Raw genomic sequence first — 16933 nt, 5'->3', positions numbered from 1 at the left:
TATTGTAAGAAACTAGTTGACACTTTAACTTATTTTGAGGCAATTTAGAAACTACAATAAAAAAAAACCCTCCACACTGCATCAACTCAGGGAAATCATGGTAGTTTCTGCTATTTGAATCTTATCCTCTTTGAAAGTCAATGACTTGGGGTGGGGGGAAGGGGGACTCCACCTTGGCAGATTGCCACTGACTTGTTTCATTTTCCGTCTGTTACACCCATCATATATTTCTGCCTTTATTTTGTTTGCAAACCTGTATGTCATTGCATGGAATGATTGTTCTTATATATTTATATACATATATCTATTTTATTTCCTCTAGAAACAACTAGGGGAAACCACTACTCATATCCAGCTTTCTTGCTTTTAGCTGTTTCAAAGGCATTTCCCCTCCACGCATTACCCCACCCACCCCATTGCCACCTCTCTGTTACCGAGCCAAAATAAAAGTCTCCCCCTCTCTGTGTCTGTCATTGTTTTTCCGATGGTTGATTGAATGGTATGCTAGGTTCAGTGAACTTGGTCTTGGCTAGTGCTCCACCCAGAAACAACGTTCTCTTCTATACAAATTACCATATGAAAGAGGCTAATGTCACTTTACTGCAGCTCTGCTCAGTGCTTCAGAATTGTGAGTGGCATCCTGCACTCCACGTTTGCTTGGTTTTAAGGAGTCATTCTGTTTTCTCTTCCCCATGCCTTACCATTCTATGAAATATTTTGTCTGCTTTCCTTTATTTGCCAAAATGTCATCTTCACCTAATGAAATATGCATTACCTTAGATGTGAAAATAACTTTATCCTAGAAAGCTGAAATTGTAAAAATATTGTTATTTGATTATAGAAATCCATGGTGCAGATCCTCAGCTGGTGCAAATTGATTATCACACACTGATTTATACCAGCTGAGGATCAGTCCCTTGAAACTTTAGAAATCCAAAATTCCCATCAAATATTTCCTTTCTGGAGAGAAACACACGCTTAGCTGGTGTATATTACCATAGCTCCATCCTCAGCTGGTGTAAATTGGCATAGATCCATGGTCCCATGCTAGTTTGCACCAGCTGAAGATCTGTCTCCTTCCCTGTAACTTGCTCTTAGAATTTTAAGGTAACTAGGTATCCCTGAAAATAAATAGGCTCTTTGCAGTAATATTTCACTAATATCACTTGGGAATCAAGAGAAAGAGAAAGCTGTTACTCTTCGTTATCATTACATCTTCAGTACACACCGCTTACGTAGTTGCATTATTTGTTACTGGGCCACTAGTAAATACAATTTACGTGTGTTCTAAATGGAAAAACTGAAAATGTCACACTGAAAAACAATAGTCTCATATGCACACATGCCTGTGCTTAAAACAGGAGGATCTGTTTATTCACTGCAAGTCCATGCTCAGTGTTTATTAATTGACTCCCTTATTATGAAAAGGTTTTCATGGAACTGGAGGCATACTGACAATTCAAGGGCCAGTTTGGAACATGTATTTTAAAAGGCTTTCCAAGTTCATTGCAAATTTAAACCACTGTTATTGTTCAGTTTGGTATAATGCATTACAACAAGGCTTTTTTGTGTAGGTGGTGCAGGAGGGTGAGGACACTTTGCCTGAGAGAGGAAATATTGTTTTTTCATTATTTTTACCTTTCTCATTCCCAGAATAAGGGACCAAAGTGTTTGAAAGGATTAAAAATGTGGTTGTAATTTGGCATTTGGTGATTGTTTCAGTAACAGTGTGCATGAGAGACAGCAAGAGAAAGAGAGACGTGGCCAATTAGGACTCTTAAGTTGGTCACACGCAAACAAATGATTTTCAGTTTTCTTTTGTTGCAGCTGTGTTCCCTCTGGGGCAAAACCTTTCAGCCTGTACTTCAAGGTACAATATGCTCTTCTGAAAGGATAAATTATTAAAATGCACAGTGTCTGCTTGTGAAAACTTAAACTCTGCAAAGCTGCACTCACTTGGTCCCAAAGAAATAATGATAACATCATTTCAGATTTCAGTTAAGCAAAAACACATGCAATTTTTTGTTAAATTTTGGAGTTCAGTTGGCCTAAATAAAATATATCTACAAAAGAAAAATGGAATCAGCTTCATTAGAAAGTCAAGGTGTCTGGTATGATTTATACAAGGCAAAGGGCTTATCATCACCTAAATGTGTAATATGATTAGATGTGTGTGCGAAGTCTAGTATTGCTGTTTTGAGCAGCATATTTTAATACCTCATCCTATGATGAGACTATCACATCGTTCATTATTTGTCCACATAAATGTTAAGAGCTCAATCCTATTAGGATCCAAGCACTTCCTGTAATCTGCTGAGCACCATCAAGTCTCACTGATTTCAGTGGGAGCTAAGGGCAATAAGTGCCTTGCTGGACTGAGTCTTAAGACGCAAGATAACATAAATATTTGGCTATACTGAGGTTCCTATAGAGCTCAAATGAGAAACCGAAACAACATTTTTTCCTAGTTCTCCCTTCCACTTTCTAGGTATTAATAGTGTGTTCATCACCATGCTGTCTGAGTGCCAAGTCTTGCCCATTATATTCTAACTTGTTATTAAGGAAAATATATGTATTTGTCTTTTTGTTATATATAGAACAAACAAAAAAACAGCCTCACCCAATTAAAAATAAAATCACCAATGAGCTAACCAAAAAGGAATGCTTTGAGGCACTAAGCAGTGCTTAATATTGATTACTGAGTAGATTGAGACAGCTATGAGGGGTTTTGTCAGTGGATCAAATTTTACGTGTCTAACAGTGTTAACAATATCAGACACAATCATTTATCAACAAAAGAGTTTCAGCTGTTTGGCGAAACGCCTCACATCCCAGAAGTGTTTTGTCATATAGCTTCTTCCATCTAACAAATTATGGTGTTATACACTTCATCTTGCCTGTGGCAATGAGAAGAATGTTTTTTGGCAGGAGGTATGTCAGAAAGACTGTTGATTAAGAATTTATATAAGGTATTTTTTCTAGTTTAGACTTTATTAATGTATTATTTCTAGAAAGGTGATAATCATTAACTATCCAGAACAAAAATCTAAGGAATTGGTAAGGACAAAGTGTAGGGCTTATCTACATGGGGACATCCAGGAAAATTAACCCTAATTAAAAGTGTGAATTTGAAGTGGATTAGTTAAACCACATTAAATCCCTGTTTGGATGCTGTAGTTCAGAATTAAAATGACCTTAATTCAACTTATCTTAATTCACTTTGAAATTTGAATTAACTTTCCTGGATGTCCCCATGTAATGAAACCCTATGAAGACCTAATGAGAGCACCATACAGATCTGAAGAGTTTGCTTAGATGCTTGTCAAATATTTAGGGACAAGTGTGAACATCTAGGTTTGGTTCGTATAAGAACTAGCTGAAATGAAACATTTCAAAATGAATCCAGACCTGAAAATTTGTGGCCAGATTCTAATACATTTGTTCATAATGACTTCTGTGGGACTTCTAGCGGTATGAGGTGTGATTCAACATGAGCAAAATAAGTAGGAGAATATGGCCCTCCGTGAGAACTGGGAAAGTTCAGTTTGTTCCTCACTTGACTCCTCTATCAGGAAACCTTCCATGACTGCTTCACTCTGCTGCAGCAGAATTCTCCTGGAAAGCCCCGTAATTTGCCCTATGAAAAGATTCATAGTTATGCTGCATATTCAGAGCTAGAAGAAGACATTCAAAGGGGGCAGCAGCAGCGGACTCAAATTGCCGATGCTTTGCTTTGTCTGGTAAAAAGGGATAAATCTTTTCCCCTGTGGAATGCTGCAGGAGAGAGGAAGTAGTGGATGCTTCCCACAAAGAGTGTGAGTGTGGACAGGGCTTGGGACATGACAGAAAGATTCCTCCCAAAGGGAAAAAAGTTCATGAAACTTTCCCTTGAAGAGTTTTGGTTGCCTGGATGAGAAGGTGAGAGGAAGAATGGTTACCCTTGAAGAATGCTGCTACCTCTAGACAGGAAGGGATGCATCCACTCAGCATGGATAAGGTTTCAATGTAGGAGGGACTCAGGAAAGGTTCATGGAATTTGGATGAACGTTGGAGTGATCATCCAAACTGAAGTGCTGAAGCTTTTGAATCTGTGAAGTTTCATGATGTTCATGATACTTGTTCAAAGCCTTTGCCAAAATAAAGCTTGTCAATCTTTTCTAACCCTCATCTCAATAGCTTAGAAACTGAAGCTCAGACTATCACTTGCATAGGGACTATTAGTGTTGTAAGTCAACAATATGGGCAGTTATATGGGACACTGTCCCTGCCCTAAGGAATTTGCAGCCTAAGGCCTCAAGCCTGCAAAGATTTATGCACATGCTTAAGTCTACACACTGAGAATCCTATTGAAATAGCACATAAAGTTAAGCACATACATAAATCTTCACAGGATCTGGGCCTCCATAGGCTAACAACATGAAATACACTGGGAGAGCCAGGAGCCAGTTTATCTTGGTGTATTTTCTTGTTGTAGATATAACTGGTGGCTGAGAACATTTTGATTGACCTGGATTTGCATTTGCAGGCTTTCCACAGAGGTGAGATTTGAGGAGGGTTTTGAAAGGTTGTGGTCTACCTGATATTACCTTAAAAGAAAAGTCCTGACCACTAACTGAGATTTAAAAAATGGTATTAGCTGCTTGCCTAAGCCAAATCTTGATTTTCTTTCCAGCAGAACTATCCTGCTCTCTGACTCTTACATCTTGACTATGACTTTTATTCATAATATCCCAGGACTACAGGAGTTTCTTGCTGATTTGTTAATTTTTTTTTCCAAATTCAGTAACTGAAAACTGCACAAGCAAGAGGTGAAAAGTAAAAAACAACAACAAAAAAATCAATGATGGTCCTGCTTCAATGGAGTTATTCATGCATAAAGGTGGAGTAACACAGTGGTCAATCAGGCCCTATATGGAAAAAAACACTGACACTGTTTTCAGTTGTTGGTTTGGGACAGCCACTGTTCCAGTGGGTAGAATTTTTCACAGATAAATTTGTATGATGAAATATGGAGTTTCCTCAAAATCATAGATTTTGTGGGAAAATGTTGATTTGGATTCAATTTTCAGATTTTATTGTGCAAATTTTTGAAAGGAAACATTTTTGTTTTGGATCAACTTTATGACTTTTCAACTATTGGAAATGTTGACATTTCAAAATAAAACTTTTTGGTTTGATCAAAATTGTCAACATTTTTCATTTTGATGTTTACAAATTCACATTTTTCAGAACCTTTCATTTTGTGAAAATGTTTGATATTTCAACTTTTTGTCCCGTCCCCTGTGTCATCCCCCGTTCCCACCACCACCACCAAGCCAGGATGAAAAATGTCCAGATATCTTTATTTCTTGCAGGATAGATATTCCATTTTCTGAACAGTTCTAGTCACTGTACATTTTACTTTATAATTTAACTGATCTATATCCCGATATGATATGAACTCTTCACTGAAAATTAATGCTGGGTCCATTGGCTGTATTAAAAAAAACAACACAGCTGTCAAAAGCAGAGTGAAGCAAAAGAAAAGGAGACAGTAATTGTCTAATGAGAGTGATTCTTGGTAACTCAGGATACATTCTGCACATTCCACATCAGTGGGGTTGCTCTCTGACTATGCAACAGAACCCATATTATAATAGATTAGGAAGGATGGGGGTGGCCCTATGCAACTTTTTCTGGAATGATTTGTTCCTTTTTGTTTTTATTTTCTGATAGCTTCCCCAACGCTAACAAAATTGGAGACAGGAAAATTTATTGTTGAGGTAAAAAAGAAAAAAGAATGGGGGAAAGTCTTCTGCAATATCCAATAATCCTGAAATACAATTATATATCTTGAAAAACCATGAGAACTATAGCAGGCTTATAACTGATCAATTTTCCACCCCAGTTTACAAGAAAAATAAAGACCATTGGAGTTCATAAATCAACATTTCTTATATGTTTTCTCTCTCCTGGAGGTAAGTGATTCTAAGAGGAAGCTATAAAGATCAGCAAACTAGTAAAGAAGAGCGTGTGTGTGTAAACATATTTACATCATGGATTTCATTGCACCATAAATGGAGCTGGAAATCTATAAAGGCAATAAAATACTTGGGCTCTAGTGGTATTACAGATATCATTGACAGGCTCCTTTTCTCTGCAATCTTATGTCCAGGGTTCAAATATGCCTTAATAATAGAAAAATGGGATTACTCTTTTCAAACTGGTCACTAAGGCATAGTTGTCCATGACACCCACAGTGAAATGTGCACATGACAGAAGAGAATCACATATATTAATAAGTATTCATAGGTATTTGTACCAAGCATTAGTATGTAATATATTTTTATTCTTAAGAACTGGTAAAGTGGACCTTTACCTGCATTCAGAAGTGCTGCTGGGACTCAAGTATCTATAATAATAATAATAATTAATAATAAACATACATTAATAATATTGAATAGGTCTGATTGCCTTGCCCGGGTATAAAAATCCACCGGAGGTGGTCAAGGGGAAGAAAAGTAAGTTGTTCCATCAAAAGGGAGAGTGTTAAGATTTGCACACCTATCCCTACCCCGTGACACAAGCATGCGGCTCAGCCTTCAAAAGCAGTGTATATCCAAGATCTCTCCCTAAGGGTGTGGTCCTGTGGAGTTTCTCAGATTTGCATCTTCTCTCCTCATTTAATAGGTCCACTGGAAGTGTTAGTGAGCAGCAAGGGCTCCGGTCTTTTCGGTGTGCTGATGGTATGTATAGCTTTATATCTTTATCTGTACTGACTCAGCCAATGCTGTTGAATATCTTACCCAGTGTCTAGGCTTTGAGATATCATGGTGATGGATGCAGCATAGAATAGAAGAGATGAGATTTGGTCAGCGATGAGGGCTAACTGGCTGATGCGCAGTCTGGATAAGACTGATAGATTGGGGGAAGTGATGCTCGAAGATTGGAGGAAGCAACCACAATATGTGTCCTGGGTTATATCTGCCCCTCTAATTGAGGTTGTGTGCTTGCCATTTCCTAGGAGTGTTATTGGATTTCTAGTCACTGTCAGACCTCAAATACAGTAGTCCCAAGAAGATTTTTTTCATCTCTCTTTCCAGGGGAGTGTGACCATTTCTTTCAGTTGCGGACATTGATACCATCATAGAACGATATAAATATAGGACTGGAAGGAACTTCTAGAGGTCATCTAGTCTAGTCCCCTGCACTGAGGCAAGACTAAGTCTTGTCTAGACCATCCCTGACAGGTCTAACCTGTTCTTCAAAACCTCCAGTGATGGAGATTCCACAACCTCTCTAGGTAATTTGTTCCAGTGCTTAACCACCCTGACTGTTAGGAAGTTTTTCCTAATGTCCAACCTAAATCTCCATTGCTGCAATTTAAGCCCATTACATCTTCTCCTGTCCTCAGTGGATAAGGAGTACAATTGAGCACCCTCCTCTTTATAACAACTATGTGACTTCAAGATTTAAAAACTTAAATCAGCCCAGAGGTTGGAGCCGGTGCAGAATGCAGCAGCTTGTTTATCAAACAACATAGGTTGCAGAGAATCCCTAGATCAGTGCTCCTTGTTCTCTCTTGGCTGCCGGTTGGGTTCCACTTTGACACCTGATGGGCCAAATATGTCATGCTCAGCTAGAACTTTCTCTCTGTAGACCTCTAAGCACTTCACCAAGGTTGGAGAAGTATCTAAGGCACTGAGAGTTTGAGTGATTTACCTGAGGAAGTTCAGCAAGTCAATGGCAAAGGCAGCTATAGACTGGTATTTCTTGACTGCCCGTCCTGTCTCTTCTCCACTGAATCATCCTGTGTCCTAGATTTGGCTTTGATTTTTGAACCCCTCCGTATTAAAAGGAAAACAAACCCAAAAAACAAAGCTATTGCAAAGCAGCACTCTGCCTAGACATAAAATTGTCACCTCATTTCTAAAAACTAAGGCTATGATTATGTCACGGAAGTCATGGAATCCATTACTTCCATTGACCTCCATGACATTTTCTGGTTTGGGGCTGGAGCTCCCAGCCAATCCTGCCCTCGCAGCTCCCAGCCCCAAATGTGGTGGGGGGACCCTGCGCAGCTGCCCAGCCACAGCTGCCCCACGGCCAGCGGCTGGGGGACCCTTCAGCTACCAGCTGCCCAGGGCGAGGAGACACCACAGCAGCCCAGCCCCATGGGCAAGGGGACCCCGGAGCTCCCATGCGCTGCAGCGGTGGGTGACCTGGGAACCCAAGCAGCAGTGGGTGCTAAACCCCGCTACCCCTTTTGTCAGGGATATTTTTAGTGAAAGTCAGAGACAGGTCACAGGATGCTGTGAATTTTTGTTTATTTCCTGTGACCTGTCCCTGACTTTTACTAAAAATATCCATGACAAAAACTTAGCCTTACTTATAAGTAATATGGCAGAGGAAGAATTTGAAGAAGAAAAAGGCAGTGGCCTCATGAGATTGGGCTCTTTGTGATTTTGTAAATATGTGCATGTCTTTTTGTGATTGATTTGGTATCTTAGAACAGGTTTTTTGCAATTATTTATATAGAGGTATAAGCCCATTTATATAAAAGTATCCACCCATCTGGCCTGATTTTCAGAGGTTCTGAACACTCACAACTTCCAATTTTATATATCTCTAATTTTATTTTCTTATAGATTAAAGATGGGCCTGAACCAAAACATTGTCTTTGAACTCCAATAAAACTGGAGATTCCAGATCAGAACCTCACAACTCTGGGCCATTTTCACTCATTCTCTTTTACCTCATATATCTTCCCTTTGTATTTGTAGTCTGTATTAAAAATAAAACATTTAAAGGCTTGGATTTTCAAAAATGCCTAAGTGAGCTAGGTGCTCCATGTCTATTCACTCTCAACTGGAGATGAGCGCCTAATTCCCTTTGGAGCCTTAAATTGGAAGAAAACGTGTTGCTCTTCAATTTGTAGAAAGGTTTCAGTCCATCATGAACACTGACCACCCTGTTGAACACTATGAAAGGGGGGAAGATGGTGGGGGGTGTTGCAGTGGAGCGTAATCCCAGTACGTCCCACCATTGGAGCATTAGAAGACATACCAAACTATTAAATCGTCTTACCCGACATGGTTCTGGATGCCTGATAACTTCACTTCTTGAGTTGCTGTCTACGTTATGCCTTACGTTTGAAGGTAAAATTGTGTTTTCATGTCAGAAGAAAATATACCTGACAGTTCATAATACTGAGCAGTAGTTAACAGCTGAGCAATGTAGTTTAGGTAGATTAGTATACTCACTCTGAGGTGTTGACAGTCAGTCAGTCTAGTTGCTTAATCCAAGCACTTTTACAGTTAAAAATTGTTGCCAGAAAAAGGAAACCAGCTCTTGAGATACATTATCTCCTTTCAAGATTGTCCTGAGGGCACTTATACTCATTATCCTAACATTAAACAAGTGAAGGATTTCTTAAAAAAAATATTGTTCAATCCATTTAGAGTCCCTGGAGCTGAGTGTTTTACATTTTTGTGGCTTGAAACAATAACAGTAGCAATTAGTTTACATTTATTTATTCTTTATGGTTCTTTCCTTCTGTTTCCAGCACATTTTGAGTGCTGAAATCCTGACCGATTAACTTACTACTGCAGTATAGTAATATATTTTTTAAAAAAGTATAAATGAAAATAGAAATACACACGATTGTTATCACAGATAGAGGGAAATCACACCATGTTAGCCACCATTTTTTTTGTAGTGTGTAGTCCCTTAGAATATGGATAACAGTGTTTACACCTCTGGTGATATTACAGTTTGCTCCAGTTGAGATCTTTCCTTAGCACAGAACCATCCAAGGGATATCAGACCTGTCTGGTTTCTTCAGGCATTAGCAAGATCAGTGACTTTCTCCAAAGCTAGATGTGAAACCAGTAAAACAGCTAACAATGCAAAGAGAAGGCGTGAAAAGAAGAAAAAGCTCCCCCCCCCAGAATGATAATAATAATTTAGAAGGCCACCATATATAGAGAACATTATTATAAACTTCATTTGTTATTTTAAAAATGACAGAAGAAATTGATGTATCTGCTTAAATTTTCTCTCTTCTCCATAGCTCTAATTTGTTAGTGCAGACAATCTTCAGCTACACGATCAAAATGTCTGATTAGTAATATGCTTTATTGTAGGATATTTTTCAGCCATTTGATGTCTCTACATGTAATACAGCATTTCAGGCAGGGAGTAGCTCCTGTCCTGATAAACAAAGGCAGACAAAGTTGAAACTCTAGTTGTGTGGAAGGCTTTTGATGTTTAGCTGTTTGCTTTAATAAATGCTGCTTGTGTAAGACAGATTCTATATATCACGGCATAGTGTGGAACTGTTTAAAGAATGAGAGGGTTGTTTTAAGGAAAATTTCTATTCTTTGGTGGAAATTCAAACACTGAAAAAGTTCAGCTGAAATATATTGGTTTTCTGTCATTCATTTAAAAAAAATGTTAGTGAAAAAAATTTAGTTAAAAACCCAATTTTTCATCCAAAACTAGTTGCAATGGAAAAAGTTTGACCAGCCATACATAGCTTTCATTTATAGCATTTGCTGTGAATGTTTTTCTTGTCTGTTTATTCCATAGTCGTAGATGTTAAGGCCAGAAAAGACCTTGATGATGATCTAATCTGGCCTCCTGTATTACACAGGCCCTAGAAGTTCATAAGCTCTGAAGTGTCCCTAGCCTCTGTGTGCCAAAAACGCTGGGAATGGGCGACAGGGGATGAATCACTTGCTGATTACCTGTTCTGTTCATTCCCTCTGGGGCACCTGGCACTGGCCACTGTCAGAAGACAGGATACTGGGCTGGATGGACCATTAGTCTGACCCAGTGTGGCTGTTCTTATGATCTTATGTTCTTATTTTTCCTGTTCTGTGAACTTTGGCCTGAATGAATTCCCTGTTTTTAGATTTTTTGCCCTGCTTTTGAACCCCTCACCAGAATGAAGCCTTTAGTTTGTTCTGCTTTACCAAGTCACTTCACATTCTTGATTGACTTCACCACAAACTGTGTTTAATCCACAGACGCAAGAGCGCACTTTAGCTTTTTTTCATAAAAAAAAAAAACCCTTAAAACAATGTTGGTGAAATTCGTGGCCCTATTGATGTCAATGAGAGTTTTGCCACTGACTTCACTGTGTTTTGTCCTCTTCAGGCAAATTGTCTCCATCCATGGAACAGGGTCCAAAAAACAACACCTGACAGAACACAGAATATACTAGATGAGGTGTAAGAGTATCAGGCACTGGACAGATTATCCAGTATTGTACTCTTTATCATAGAATATCAGGGTTGGAAGGGACCTCAGGAGGTCATCTAGTCCAACCCCCTGCTCAAAGCAGGACCAATCCCCAACTAAATCATCCCAGCCAGGGCTTTGTCAAGCCTAACCTTAAAAACCTCTAAGGAAGGAGATTCCACCACCTCCCTAGGTAACGCATTCCAGTGTTTCACCACCCTCCTAGTGAAAAAGTTTTTCCTAATATCCAACCTAAACCTCCCGCACTGCAACTTGAGACCATTACTCCTCGTTCTGTCTTTTGCTACCACGGAGAACAATCTAGATCCATCCTCTTTGGAACCCCCTTTCAGGTAGTTGAAAGCAGCTGTCAAATCCCTCCTCATTCTTCTGTTTCGCAGACTAAACAATCCCAGTTCCCTCAGCCTCTCCTCATAAGTCATGTGTTCCAGTCCCCTAATCATTTTTGTTGCCCTCCACTGGACATTTTCCAATTTTTCCACATCCTTCTTGTAGTGTGGGGCCCAAACTGGACACAGTACTCCAGATGAGGCCTCACCAATGTCAAATAGAGGGGAACAATCACGTCCCTTGATCTGCTGGCAATGCCCCTGCTTATACATCCCAAAATGCCATTGGCCTTCTTGGCAGCAAGGGCACAGTGTTGACTCATATCCAGCTTCTCGTCCACTGTAACTCCTAGGTCCTTTTCTGCAGAACTACTGACTAGTCATTCGGTCCCTAGTCTGTAGCGATGCATGGGATTCTTCCGTCCTAAGTGAAGGACTCTGCATTTGTCCTTGTTGAACCTCATCACATTTCTTTTGGCCCAATCCTCTAATTTGTCTAGGTCCCTCGGTATCCTATCCCTACCCTCCAGCATATCTACCTCTCCTCCTAGTTTAGTGTCATCTGCAAACTTGCTGAGGGTGCAATCCACACTATCGTCCAGATCATTTATGAAGATATTGAACAAAACTGGCCTGAGGACCGACCCTTGGGGCACTCTACTTGATACCGGCTGCCAACTAGACATGGAGCCATTGATCACTACCCATTCAGCCTGACAATCTAGCCAGCTTTCTATCCACTTTATAGTCCATTCATCCAGCCCATACTTCTTTAACTTGCTGGCAAGAATACTGTGGGAGACCTTGTCAAAAGCTTTGCTAAAGTCAAGGAACAACACGTCCACTGCTTTCCCCTCATCCACAGAGTCAGTTATCTCGTCATAGAAGGCAATTAGATTAGTCAGGCATGACTTGCCCTTGGTGAATCTATGCTGACTGTTCCTGATCACTTTCCTCTCCTCTAAGTGCTTCAGAATTGATTCCTTGAGGACCTGCTCCATGATTTTTCCAGGGACTGATGTGAGGCTGACTGGCCTGTAGTTTCCAGGATCCTCCTTCTTCCCTTTTTAAAAGATGGGCACTACATTAGACTTTTTCCAGTCTTCTGGGACCTCCCCTGATCACCATGAGTTTTCAAAGATAATGGCCAATGGCTCTGCAATAACATCCGCCAACTCCTTTAGCTGTGAAGTTATGTTTCAAGAATACAGGAATAATTATTATATAATACAAATGGTGCCCACACACTGGGTTTGACGTTCTGGATTTTGCAGCAGGAGGACAGGCCCATTGTCATTCTCACTTCTGTCTCACACAGTGGTTCCCTTTCACACTTACAGGTACAAAATGAGAGTTCATGAGGGTCAGGTCAGATGGGGATGTGTGCAGTGTGGCAATTTGTGCAGGATTTGGACCAAGATTCCCAGAGCTGGGTGGCTTCTTTCACAGCTATTAAGCTGCATGAACTCCCTGCTCTCCCTCTTCCACGCTGCACAGACCCCTGTAGAATCAGCCCCCAAGTGTATAGTTTCAAGAGTTTCTCTACAATCAGCCCTAACTTCCTTTCGTGGTCAGCACATCACATGAGTTTTCCATTTAATATGCCCTATTTTGTTTCGCAATCACCACCCTGATTGGCTGCATTTTGTATTTACTAGCAAAGTTGGCCATAAAATATCCAAATCCCTCCGTCACCTGTTTTACTGAGGATTATTCCGTATGTTATGGCCATCCTTGACACCATACACTGATATCTGCAACCAAAATTATGGCTTACGAGAGGCATCCCAACACGGATGTGGGCCTTGTGCCAGCCCTGTCCATGTCACTGGTGGGTCTTTCCCACTGGCTTTGGAGCAGACCCATAGTAATTTGAGATAGAAAATGGAGTCGATGGGGTGGCCTGGGAAATCACAAATGTTTTTGAAAATATTTCCACTTTTCATCAACAGCAGTAACTGCTCCTTCCAAGTGCAACAGTTACAGCACCACTTACAGCCATCCGCTGTTTCATTCCGTAATGTAGGTTTCTACTGAATCATCAGTTTAAAACCTATTCATGGCTTTACTTGATAATCTTTAAACTAAATTGCAGTTTCCCTTCAAGTTTTTACTAAATCTCTGTTTCCTTTAGCACTCCCTCCCCTACCCAGACCAGTTACTTTATTTTACTTACAGATGTATGTTGTTATCACATCAGTGATCATAGTTCTCTAATTGCTATCTAACTCTGCTTCTACCCTAGCAGAATATTTAAGCACTGCATTCAGCAGCTGTGTATGCTTTTTCTCTTCTTTAGGGACAGAATCAAAATAGCAGTGTTACTTGTCTATATACACTAACCCTGGCTTCTGTTCCCACATCGAAGGGCACTAGTTTTATCTTTTAATTTCTGCTGCAGTGTATACATCTGTAGAACTTTGTATTCTTAACTAGAAAATTCCCTAGAAACTCGAGTTAGTATTTTTTTAACTCTTCCCGTTGACCATTCTAATCTTCTGCTGCTTATTTTTACTGATAGCACAGTCCTCCTTCTTAACAAAGCATATTTTCATATGCATCCTACTTCTTCTTTTGGTGTCCCTGGGGGCTTACCAACATTTGTTCCCACTGTCCTTTCCTCTGTGTGGACTATAAGTGAGAAGAATTCCATCTCCAGAGTCTCTAATTGTTCTCTGAGCAGTTCTGTAAGGTAGATTTCCTTATGTGTGATAAAGATTGCAATCAGAATTCTTACTTGAGGCATTTTGGATTCCTGTTGCAAATTTTACTCCTTTGAATGTTTCAAATGGAACAATACTGTCATCACGAGCCTCTTTAACTTGCAACCTTATTTCACATTCTTGGCTCATTTCCTAGAATCAGGTCCAAAGTAGCTACTGACTGTTTGTTACACACACTACAAAAGAAAACAAATGCATGACACACTTGCAGGCACATTGCTCTTGCCTGCTTAATTTTTTGAACCAATTAAACTCCCTCATTACCAAAATTTTGGCCTCCTGGCAAACTGTTTGACTTTCTGTAGGAAGTTATTTTAAAAAAAAGTCTGTTGACTTGAACTGCCTTAGAGGTCAAGAACCACGGCTGAGATTCAAGTGAAAATCTTTATTGTCCATATTCAAACTGTGGTGTTTGCCAAAATCTGTTTGTTTTCAGACTCAGTATAGTTTGGCACTAATCTTACCTTTTCTCCTCTCACTGTAGGGGCATCAGGAGTCTATTCCAGAGAAAGAGCTGCTTAGTGGAAGGCTGGGGGCAGAGAGCAGCTTCCCCAGTTTCAGAGGTGAGATGATAAGTGCTAGGGGAAATTTGGGGGGGGGGGGGGGGGAATTCAGCTACTCTGAAATGTTTCGCAAATTGGTTTTAGTTTCACCAAATAATTTCACTTGGAGAAAAAAATCTAAAAAACAAATGCAGGAGAGAAGAAAAATTATGTGTGTGTATGTGTATATAATACAAAGTAATACCCCAAACCAAAAGAGATAAAAATAAGAGAGGGGAGAATAAGAAGCTGGCAGCGGGGGGTGCAAAGCAAGCTGAAAATAAAAATATTTTTGCTAGAAAATGTTTCACCTTGAGGAAAAGAAGGGGAAAAAAAGATCCTCCCCCTCCCGCCCCCAGTTTTAAAGACCTACTAAAGAAAAAATTCTGAGGGAAAATGCAAACACTGAAAATGCCAAGGAAAAGAGACAGCCAACTAGCAAAGGAGAAAAAAATGCATCAGGAGAAAAAAATGTTGAAAGAAAGAAGGGATACATGGTGAATGATTATTTTTGCACCTTACTAAATTTTGAGTCCAGGATATTTTGATCACAAACATACACAAAGGGCCCCATTTGGCCATTTCATTATGGCCTCATTATGCTGCTCTGGACATATACAAGGGTTGGGCTGTATCGCTTTGGGATAATTTAAGCAAAGGTGAATTTCCCAACTGGTGCGTATCGGCTCTGTTACTCCCATTTGCAGTCCTCAGCATAGCGTATGTGTCAGCAATGTACTTGGAGCATCACTGTGCTATAGCTATTCTGGGCAGTTGAATTATGCAAGACTTGAGGCTGCTCTAACTTACGCCAGGAACCAGGTAGAGAGAATAGGATCAGAATACCAAAGCGGTCATACAGTAGATTAAAGCCATCTTTGAACCCTTTCCCCTCACTTCCCGTGCCAAAGAGAGGTCAACTGTACTGAGAATTGGGTATTCAGTATTCAGAAGACAGTTTCACAGTGGTATATAATTAAAGAACAATTGCTGAAGCCCTGGTATGGATCTGACACATATGCCTCTCTGCATTCATATATTGTCTCCACTATTTTAGGAATTTGTTGGCTGAAGTGTCCCAGCCTGATATGAGACAGTTGTACTGCTGGCATAGTCTAACCCTTCACTCTTTTATAGAGAGGAAGAATGGCCCAGTGGTTAGACTGCTAGCCACAGTCTATTGAAGCCACCCTTCAATTCCCTGCTGCCTGCAGACTTCCTGAGTGACCTTGGCAAATCACTTAGCCTCTGTGTGTCTCAGGTTCCCCATCTGTAAAATGGGGATAATAGCACTTCCCCACCTCAGCAACCCAGCAATGTTATGAGAAGAAACACATTAAATTTTGTGAGGTGCCATGGTAATGGGGTCTCTATAAGTACCTTAGATAAATGCACCCTGCTGTTGCTGTAGGTTGGGCTAATCCTGTTAAAGGCACTCAGCAGCCAGTGATTTCTGGGAGGGTGCTCAACCTACCTCACAACCACATGGCAAAGCTTAGTTTGTCCATGTTCATTAAAGGCTTAAATCTCAGGATTAAGGCTGCAATGCAGGTCAAAGTCTGCATGGTTCAGTTTATTTTAGCAAACTTTCTACCTTGTGTTGTTATGCCCCATCCTTTCCCTAGTTTAGACATGTCTTGTCATTCCAATAATGTCTGTGCTTAACACATATGTCCTGTTAGCATCTTAGGTCTGTCCTTGATATTTGCATGGAAGGTACTTCACTTCTCTCTTTTATCTTGCTTTACCTTTTCCAACATCACCCACATTATTACACTGCAGATATATTATCTTGGGTTCTAAACAGTCCCTCTTCACACATATGTAAATTCTAAATTACCTCATTGCTAATCTAAGAAACAGGCAGCTTTCCATGTTAGGAGGCAATCTGTTCCTATACAGATTCCTGGTTCAAAAAGGAACCTGTCTCCTTCAGAGAAAGGACGGGGCCTCTTTTGTCAATGAGAATCCCATGATTCATCTGCTGAGTCTTGCTTTGGCTTTCTCAAAGGCCCTGAGCCTGCTGTCACCTACACATGTGAGTAACATTATGCATGTGAGGAGATCCATTGACTACTAGTGTGAATAGTGCAGA

This window comes from Lepidochelys kempii, chromosome 11 (genome assembly GCF_965140285.1).
Source record: "Lepidochelys kempii isolate rLepKem1 chromosome 11, rLepKem1.hap1, whole genome shotgun sequence".
In the NCBI taxonomy this organism is placed as follows: Eukaryota; Metazoa; Chordata; order Testudines; family Cheloniidae; genus Lepidochelys; species Lepidochelys kempii.
Note: the sequence above shows the minus strand (reverse complement) of the source record.